A 10,608-nucleotide genomic window follows, 5' to 3' on the forward strand; every position below is an offset into this window, starting at 1 on the left:
TTCAGGACCCGGAACTACAAGCCCCACTATTGACCCTCCCGAGGCGTCTTGTCTCTCTCGCGCGTGTAGGCAGGTTCAGATTGCCGTGCGCAGCGCACTCTCCAGTGGGAGAGTGTAATTCAAGGAAAACTGAGGAAGAAAGCTGCCGAAGGGAGGAGAGTGTCGCTAGTTTCATGAAGATAGATACAACAAACCCAACTGCGTCACCTAGCAAAACATAGGCTATTTCTGAGAACAGATTAAGTGCACAGTTGACAACGGGCCCTGAAAATTGGAAAATTGGTTCTTGAGGAAAGGAAATGTCACCGTAACTGCCTCACATATCTCGGTGGACACCGAACCAAACCACACCTTAAGGGAAAAGAGAAAGATTGGAATTTAAGAAGAAAGGAAGAGGTGTGGTAGTGGAGGTTTCCGGAATTATTTTAAACACCTGGAGACATTTAACTTGCACTGACATCGCGCAGCACACGGGTACCTTTTGCGTTTTGCCTCCATCGAAACACTGCCGTCGCAGTGGGGTTTGAACCCGGGCACTCAGGGTCAATAGCCAAGTGCTTTAACCACTAAGCCAGCACGGCGACCTGCGAGTTCCTTTTTAGTACAGGAGGCGGATGTAAGACAGACCTGCTGCAACGTGACAGCGACATGTGGTTGATTGCGAGGAACTGAAAACGCCGCAGCCTGATTCGTACACACAGCAATTTTGTACTTTCCGCGGTATCAATCCTTTGCACTTCGCGCCACAGATTTTTTTTATTCGAGAGGTGTTCCATGAGGCATGAGTTGAGAAAAGGGCAAGGAATGCAGGAAATAAAAAGTTAAAAGGAGTAAACTAAGGCCCATTTTGCTGAGGCAGCCGCAGAGGTTGCCGACGAAATGATGGTTCATGGTCCACTTCACAAAGTCATGTTCGCAGCTCCACCGCAGGCCCACCTTCCAGAGGAGCCGTTTTGCAATGGCAGCCGTCGCTGGGCATTTTGACAAGTGCCGCACATCACAAATGTCCGGTGCAGTGCCACAGTGACGGCACCTGTCAGTTGCTGGCAGATCTTTTGCAGTCCGCCCCTGATGACGGACAGATGGTGTTAGAACCGTCCTTCCCAAATTCGGCGCATGAATACCCCCTCCTGCCGAGTAAGATTACGGCTAGAGGGTGCGAAAATTGAGGAATTCCAGCGTTTTCACTGGTACAGAACTTGGGACTCAGAAACATGAGACAGGAACTGATCTGAGGGAAGAGGGGAAGGTGGCGGGTCGTCTGATGTGTCAAGGTGAGTCATAGCATCTGTTTGAATGTTACGTGGATCCTGGGTATGACCCCGAATCCAGTGTATGGCACGGGACATGGGTACTTTGCGCAGAGCATATGAATTGATTGTGTAATCTGGAATGTGCTTCAAAGAGCCTTAAGCGCTGTTTAAGGGCGGCAAGGGAGTCGGTGTAAATATGAACTGTATTGAATGTGGGAACGAGATGAAGAGAAGCAATGGCATTGTAAATGGCTCGAAGTTCCGATGGGAAGTGCACGTATCCGCTGTATTTGTCGCAGGAGTTGAGATGCGAATGGCAGGGACTATGCACAGCAGTAACCCCTTTCTGCAGTATGTGATGCATTCGTGTACAATATATGCGCCCTTCAGTCGGATACGCTGCTGATACCGACGAGGGAACAGTGGGGTGATTGTCTAGCTGGCAATATGACAGCGGAGCGAATGCATTTAAACGATGAAGTTAGAATGTTTGCGAGCTCTGTTTGGCCACCCGTTGCTCAATAAGTTCACTGAGTGTATTAAGTTGGGGAAACTCCTGAGGCACGGGTATGGGTGCTAAATGGGACACATAAGTTATGGCGCGCATAGCCTCACGATTGATTGCTTAATTCAAGGGATTCCCACTGTCTTTGTGTGTCCGGGAATAGTGGTAGTTTTTAGGTGCTCACAAGAGGCTAGCAGCTCGGCCATGGCTATAGGTCAGAAGTAATGTCATCAAAGGGCTCTGTAACCGATAAGTCAGAAGGAGATGTAGAGGTGCAGTCATGGTGTGGAAGAAACTGACACCATGCAGCCCAGCGTTGCCTGCCTAGCTGCTTTGCATAGCGCCGTGCACATGTGGTAGCCAGGTGAAGAGCGGGCATTGTCGATGCGTCGTCTGGTTGAGGAGAAGTATAATGATCCGCCTGGTGACGAAGAGCGAACAGATTCAGGCGGTGCATATCCGGTTTGGGTCGTCTTCATTTACAGCAGTGGTAGTCGCGAGAACAGCATAGTATAGACAGTGGTAAAGATGGGTTGAATGTTGATGAACGAGTGTCTGTGCGTACAGAACCCTATGATGTCTTACATACGCTCTGGCAGGGACCCCAGAACATGGGGGGGGGGGGCAAGGGAGGCTGTCGCCCCCCCCCCCCCCCCCAACATTTTCTAGAGGGGGCAGCGCCTCTCCCCCAGTCTCCAACAATTGCTTGCACTTGGGTCAGATTTCTGACAATTGGAACACTTCAGTTCTTGGACTCTTTTAATGCAAAGCACAGTGGGGCAGAGCTACTTGGCTTCGCAGCGATAGAGTGAACTAGAAGATAGTGTGTCAAACGCCTATGCCGCCTGTGTATCAAAATTGAGGCAAAAAGCGGGTAATTTCCGCTAGGATCGCTGCGAACGTTATCCTTCCCAAGGTGCCTTTTTAAAGGGCCCCGAAACATATTTTCAGAGCATTGTTTTGCCTGTTGGTTGCATAGAATGAGTTATAGTGATGTAATTAGCATTGGTCGTACCGCGTATCCTGTGGTTTTCAATATTTTAATTAGTTCGCAAATACAAATTCGTGGCGCTGACGGTGTCACCATACAGTGGCGGTTTTTAGCAGCGGATATGTCATCACTTTGTGCGAGCTTGATGATGGAGAGTAAATATATACTGCAAATTGGTTTAATAACTAGAGATACTATTTGTGAAGTTTTTTGTGTTTTATATCACATTAGCTTGTTTGTCCTAGATAAAAGCACTAACTTAAGTAAAACAAAAACACGCCACCAGAGGCACTGGCTACTTTTTGCAACGAAGGACTTTGCGCCTCTCTGTGAACATCCTGCGACCTAGCACTAAACACTTATGTCTACTCTCTGTGTATCTGAGAGCGGCTTTGCGGAATCGCTCCGATCGAGCCATATTTCACTCTATAAGCGTTCGTTTCGGCCCCAAGGGAGGATGCGTTCGTTTCTCATTTAGCAGGCAGTGCGCATCGTCAGTTTGTGGAGAAACACCGGGCGGTGGAGATGGCGCCACGTTCCCGTAAACAGCGCGCGCTCCTTGCTCGCAGTGGCCAACCAGCGCGCTGGGAGCGACGGGCGATGGTTGGCGGTAAGCAGTAGCGGTACGCGCTATGCTAAATGTGTATGATATCTTGCGGGGCTGTCACACCATCGCAGTATCTCGCGCTCGAGTTCGGATCCATAAGTACGGGAACGTCACTGATCAGTGTTCCCTTCTGCGCCGTCGACGTGACGGTGAAGCATCGCTGGGTCACCTGGGCGTTATAGTGCCTAGAATATCCTACTAGTGTGTCGTGTGGAGCGCTCTCCAAATGGAAGAGGGTGGCAGCGCGCGCGATGCCTTCCAACTTTGGCCGCGAGGGGCGCTGCTCGTCGTAAAGGTGCCGTCGCTGCCAGGGATGTCGCTGCAGTTGCATTGGTCGTGCGTGGTGTAGATTATAGCATTTTGGTCGCATCTAATCTTTTTCTTTTGTTTTCTACGTGCTGTTCCACGTGAGGGAAAACCACAGCGACTAATGATGGTAAAGTCGAAGCACCGAGGCCGGGAAAAAACATGTTTCGTGCCGGTCTGTCGGAGTGGCTACCGGTCGAATCCGGGCAAGGCTTTCATGTTCCGTGTGTCCTCGGACCCAACACGGCTTGCGGAGTGGGAGCGGCTGATCAAAAGACAGGACCGCAAGTTGACTCCAGCGTGTGTTGTCTGTGAGAAACATTTTGAAGTCTGCCACATCGAGAGACAGTGAAAGGTGTCAACAAGCTCGCCAGAGATAGACCACGTCTGATGCTCGATTTCATTCCAGCAGTATTCGACAACTATCCGAAATACCTTCTGCCTAAGAAGAGATCGAAAAGAAAAGTGAGGAACCTGTGTGACCAACCTGCCGCTAAAGGGCAACGCGCAGTGCCGGTGCAGGCGTCAGCCATGGACCGTCAAGCACGCTCGACGATGTTTCCTACGAGCCGGCAGCAACAGAGCAGCCGAGTGAGAACTCATGCCCACAGCAGCAGATGGTTTGTGTTGCTATTGAAGGTTGAGGTGTTGAATGCTACAGGTGGGGTTAGCCTTGCTTTGTCTGCCGGCAATTGCTCCACCGCAGCGTCCCTTTGATATTAACAATGCCGCATCTACCCCGCTAAGCGCACAGTCTCTTATAATAGCACACATTCTCTCCCGCAGTCACCAGCTATGCACACAATCCACACAGTTCACATAACAGTCCACTCCAGAAGTCACCATCTATGCACATATTCAGTCACACTAGAACATAGGCCATTGTAGTGCCACACTCCATACACACATTCACTCACAGTATAAAGTAGTCCACTCCGGAAGACACCATCTACGCACACATTCAATCACAGTAGGCCACAGTCCGTTCCTGCTGTCACCATGGATTTAAAAACAAGATCCGTGTTTTGCAGAAATGTTAAAAAAAGGCGTGCAGCCTCCCTTCTGCATGTCTGGTTTCCACTCGGGTAGACAATGTCCTGCACTGTGCTGTGACGGGTTCCTGCCAGTGAAGATCAGCATCCATTGAACTGTTTGTATCCCTGCAACCTAGGCCAAAATATCTGAAGCACCTGCTGGCTCTGTAGCTAGCTATGCACGTTATGGAGAGGAGAAAAACAACTTTGCCACTTTTATATAGAAAGAATGGTAACATTCTTTCTATATACAAAGCAAAGAACAAAATATACGAAGCAAAAGAACAAAGCAAGCACATGCTTACAACAAGCTCTTATTTTAATCTGTTTTTACTGTATTCCAGATTTGTAAATAAGAATCAATGGTACAATCACCATTTTCTTTTGTTCCGTTACAAAGGGAAGCGCAAGCTCATACACACCTGCACAAGTTGTATGAAGCAAGAGGCGATTTGGAAATAAAACACAAATAGTGAGACCTATTCCAACTGCTTGTGTTGATCGTCGCATGCGATCTTTCTAGACGGAACTCGTGGTGGGAAAGAGCGAGAGTGTCCTGCTTTTCTTTTACCTATATGCGACGTCATTCCGGGCTAGATATTCTGCTCGCCATTGAGAATGAGGGCCACGACTCGGTCTTTCCACCTGGACAGAGCTAACCGAGCGCTCACTCAGCATGAAGGTGTATACGATATCCTTCACCCGCGATCGCGATGCGTAGATCGCAATGGACTGGCCCCTAGTCGAATAAAATCTCTATCGGAAGTTTCCATGTAGCAACAAATCATGAGTCCGGACCATACTCGATCGTTCAATCACAACAACGTAATGCGGCCAACGTATCAACTTTCGTTGCTTATTTCAAGTTGGGTACCTCGCTGAACATTAGGCAGTCAATATGACTTCTGCTTAAGTCCTTCCGCGGTTCACCACAAATAATAAACGAATAAAAATTTAGCAAACTGGACCTGGTGGTAGCACGTGTCAAACGCTTCTGCGAGCGCTGTTTCAGTCCAGTATTTTCTCCTGGTAATGCCAGGCCGGTAAGATTGTTTGCAGCCAGTAGTGTTTCTATTCAAAAAGTGCTCTCAAAGCGTTCAGAGATAGGCTTTCGTGGTGAAAAGCGCAGAGCACCAACGCCAGACTTGCCGCACTTACGCTGCCTCGGCAGCAAACGCGGCATGGTGGCACCTTAGCGACTGGCAACGCCACCACGCGGTGGCTGCAGGAAGGCATCACCGCAGCGGCCACGCGAGCGCGCGCCCTCGGCACACTAGCAAGTATATTCTAGGCACTATATGGGCGTTCACATGGTTGTTGTAACCATGCAAACGGCGCTGCCAGCCTTGGCATGAACGAGTTACAGAGAACAGGCAACCTTCCGCCACGTGCTAAGATAGACTGTTTTGATTGGTCGCCCTGAGTGTCGTCATTGGGAGAGTGAAATGGGAAGCTGCGCGAAAATCGAGTTGAGGGAAACATTTTGCTTGCTTGTATTTTGAAATTTCTTCATTGAATAACTCCCGTTCCTATGTATTGATTCTCGTAATTCTTTTTGAGTCAGCACCTGTGTGACATGAATCCATCTGAAGCGTAACCGGCATCCGTTGATGTAGTGTTTCGCAGCCCCTTTAAGGTCGGCAAAACGCGTGCGCTGCGTGGCGTAGTGGTTAGTGAACCCGCCTCACACGCGGAAGACCAGGGTTCGATTCCCGCTGAACGAACAACGAATCAGGCATTCAGTTCTAACAAAGTAAGCTTGAAGCCTTGCCACCACCCCTCCCCTAAATGAAGCTCTGGAGTGAAATATAATAAATTATTATGTAAGTTAGCATTAAATCAACAATTAACGAAATAAGCTAGAAGCCTTACCCCCGCCCACTCAAAAAAGTTCCGGGGTCCCTAAGCTCCGGCAAATTTCCCGTGGACGCGAAGAAATGAGGCAGATAAAAGTAGGGTCAAAACTACTGACCTACAATCAAAACTACTGAACTAGAGACCTGCACATTTCGTACTGCTCCAGCGCACATTCTAGTTCGTGCCTTTTGCCGCTAGGGAACGGCAACTATGGGCGGCTTCGCGCTACAACTAACCTCTTGAGCAATATGGCGTCAGTTATTTAACTTCTAGTATAGTGCCTAGAAATGTACTGGCTAGTGTGGCAAGCGCGGGCTAGGCGAAGCTCCCGATGTCGATGATTTCCGGCGGCGCCCGCTTGGTGCGCTGTTGTGCGGGTGGCTGCATCTCCGTTCAATTCGCGCCGTGATACGCGCGCTCGGAGGAGCGCGAAGCAAAATTTTTTTGTATTTGTAGCGCTCTTTAAAAAAAATGTTTTGTAATTTAAGACCCACGCGAGCTCGTTCACTGTGCGCACATTTTGCAATACCAAATATAAATCAATTTGTTGTCGTATTCTAGCAGTTTGCTTTCGCCCGGAAAGAACTCGATACTAACCATGCAACCGATTTTTTTTATTTACTAAGCTCTCGAGAGCAAAATTATTTCAGAAAGTGCAAAGCCCCTTACCACATAGCCTTCATTCGACCATACTGAAGTGAAAATAATTAAGAATGACAATAAGGTTAAGCAATAAACTGCACACCATAGCTGAAGGAACGTGCGAGACGTTCATTGCAATGGAAATTAAAACGTTGAAATCGAGAACTTTACGGCAGTGAAATTTAAAGCGCCACCCTCGATTAATTTTGAATACACGCTGATATTTGGAAATGACATTAAAGGGCTGATTTTGTTGAAGGTGAATAATGAAAATTTCCTCAATCCTTAATGAATATTTCCTCAATCAGAGCATTTAAAAAAAGCACGAAACTTACATTGCTCTAAAAAAACTACTGTAGTGACATACGCTAACGTAATAATATTTCCGTTAAAAATCTTGGAACAGCTGTGCTTCACAATGCAGAACATTTAAAACAAGCGTTTTCTTATTTCTTTCTCATGAAGGGCCTAACCCAGAATATTACAACCACCATTTATAATAATCCCACCGATCTCAACAGCTTCCTTGTAATTCAACTAGCCCACTTACCAGACAGCGAGATGTTGAGAACTGAAGCTCGATGGCGCACGTAAAGACTGGCATGCTTGAAGCATGCCAGCAATTTAACCAGTTTCTCATTTCCATCCAGAATAAACAAGCTTCTAAAAAGTTGTTTTTTATATCACTGTTTAAGCACTCTGTCGGATCTAGTCGAGCCAGTGGTGATTACATGCATGAGATCTACGGATATCTGAAAACATAAAAATCTGAAAACAAAAATCTGGTAGTCTCCATTTACTCCACACATGAAGCGTAATTAAAGTACGTAATTTATTCACACAGCAGTGTACAGTATTATATAACAAATCAAGTGCTACATAAATAGGACACAGTAGAATTATTCATACTTCACGCTACTGGCAGGGAAGCAACTTCAGGAGATTTTGTCGCTGCGTTTGACCTTCTCTCTCCTTGTTCAGGCCCTTAACAAAAAATCTGAACCTTAACAAGACATAAAACTTGACCACTTCGGACAAATTTTCTCTCTCATGGCTAGAGCAGCCAAGCTGCGGCAGTGAGAATGAACGTAAGCACTTGGCGAAATCTAGCAAACTCTCTTCATGCAGAACATTTCCGCTGAAGAAGGCGGTGAATTCGTCCTCGATTAGCTTGACTGCAGTGGACAGGGCGGAACTCGGGTAAACAAGCCCACCGTTGTCAAAATGAGCCGTAAAGTGAGAACTCTCATCCATGTTTGCACCATTTGGTGTCACACAAAGGCAAGATGCAAACTGTGGGCATGCGTTTTTCGCGATTGTCTTTCTCGCCACATAGCCAGCAGCATAGTAGATCAGGGCAGCGCTACTTTTCCTTTCTACGTACCCGGCATGGTCATTTCTGAACAGAACACTATCAATTGCCTCCTCGACTTCATCAACATTTTCATGGTCAAATAAATCATCAATAATGTTCAAAAGTGGCGCTGCCTTGGTGCTAGGCTGTGATAAAGGTGCTTCACTCAAGAGTGCTTTGATAACATCTGGTGAGCAGTTCGTACCCCTCAGTGGTTTTGCCAGGTTATAAAACGACATTAAGTTAACAGTCACCAGGAACTGTGACACAGTAGGGTGGTCGTTACAACCGGATGACTGCCTTATAATGCCGAAAACGTTTTCCAGTTTGTCCTGACTCAAACGCGATGTGAAGAAGTAGTTGTATCCTACAGTGGAGCTGGGATGAGATAGCAACTCTAATGTTCTTATCGTGACCCTTAGTCCACAAGCCGAGTTTTCAATAAGAAATCCGCCCCCAGCTGGTTCTGCATGCCGCTGCCATGCCTATAAAAAAATAAAAAAAAAATGCTAGGAATTTTTTATCTGCAGTATCGCTTCTATCACACGCCGGTCCTATAGCAATGTCTGTCTGCTCGGAATCGGAACGCTTCTGGAGTTCCTCCTATGCGCCTCCACGAGAGACGCAATGAGAGTCAACCCACGTATCATCACCGTTGACTGCAGAGCACAACTCGGGATCCACCAGCTCGACATCTCGCTTCCGTTGTTTAGGTGCCGGTCCTTGGTCGCAGATGTTTCGCACCCTCCCTTTGACTGCCTTTTTAGGCACAAGATGAGCTGGGTAATTTTCAAATACTGTAGGGACAGCATCGGGCTTCAGGCGTGGCTTCTCTCGGGCGAGTTGGTTCACGACGCCGTTCACCATAACCTTAAATGATCTTTCGATACATTCGTTCTCAAAATGTGTTTCGCACACGACAGCCTTCTGTCTGCCCTCTTGATCTTATTTTCCCATTCAGCAGGCCCTGCTGGGTCCGCCGGTGCAGTGAACAGACACCTTTTCTTCCTTAGACCGATAACCGTTTCGACAGAACGGAACAAAACACGTCCTCTCTTTGCATTGCCTCTTAGCCTTTAACATCTCAGGACGTTTAGCATCTTCCAGCTTCACAATCCAAGAGATGATGCCTGTGAAACATTGATTTCACACATCCTAAGCAATCGCGCGAGGCTGCGGCATCGGCGCGACAGCAAACGACAGGTGCACCCACTCGACCGGCAGCGCCCCTTGCGGCCTCTCCGCGCAGCCATCGCGGCGTGGGCCTCGCCCTCCCATTAGAACGGCGCGCGCTGCGCTCACTAGCCAGTATATTTCTAGGCACTATACTTCTAGGATGCAATAGTTTTGTCATTTGACTACGTTGTAAGTATTCATCATTCATCCATTGCCTATAGCAAAGATGCCAGAAAGTCTCACGCCTGGCATGCGCGCAAACAAAATATTTACTGCTAGGATTTGAAGAAATGTCATATTTGCATTGTTCATTACTAGGTTTCAAAATAATAAGACGGGACAAAAGCACAGGGAGGCAGTGAGAGAAGAAAAATCATTTGTGGAAAGCAGACGATGATGATGTTCATGACAGCTCTCAACGGCCAAAAGCTTAACGAAAGTTGGCGCACGTAGTCCCATAGGACCCCGCCAAATGTGCAGGTCTCTAGTTCCGTAGGCCATGTCAGAATATCTGAATCTGAGTGCCTAGAGTATCTGAATCAGCAGCCAAACGAGGGTTAGTGGGGCCTAACCATCAAGTCAAATAAGGTGAATACGAGCCATCTTGTGGGCGGGTAGAGGAATTCGTGTGGTCTCAAAGTTGAAAGGAATGTCCCGAAAAGCTGTTTTGGACAATTATTATTATTATGTGTGCACCCCTTGAGGAATGCGATCGGTAACCCCACGCGCTGCACCCTTTCTTTCCCTCTCCCTGTTCTTTTATTCCCGCTATCTGCAGCTCAGGTTCCGATGGCAGATGCCGCTGCTTAAAGCAGCATCTTTTCCTTCCATTGTTTTTTTATTAATAAATAGCCACTACAGTGAACTAGAATACTATCCTAGT

The sequence above is a fragment of the Amblyomma americanum genome, chromosome 11 (genome assembly GCF_052857255.1).
Source record: "Amblyomma americanum isolate KBUSLIRL-KWMA chromosome 11, ASM5285725v1, whole genome shotgun sequence".
Lineage (NCBI taxonomy): Eukaryota > Metazoa > Arthropoda > Arachnida > Ixodida > Ixodidae > Amblyomma > Amblyomma americanum.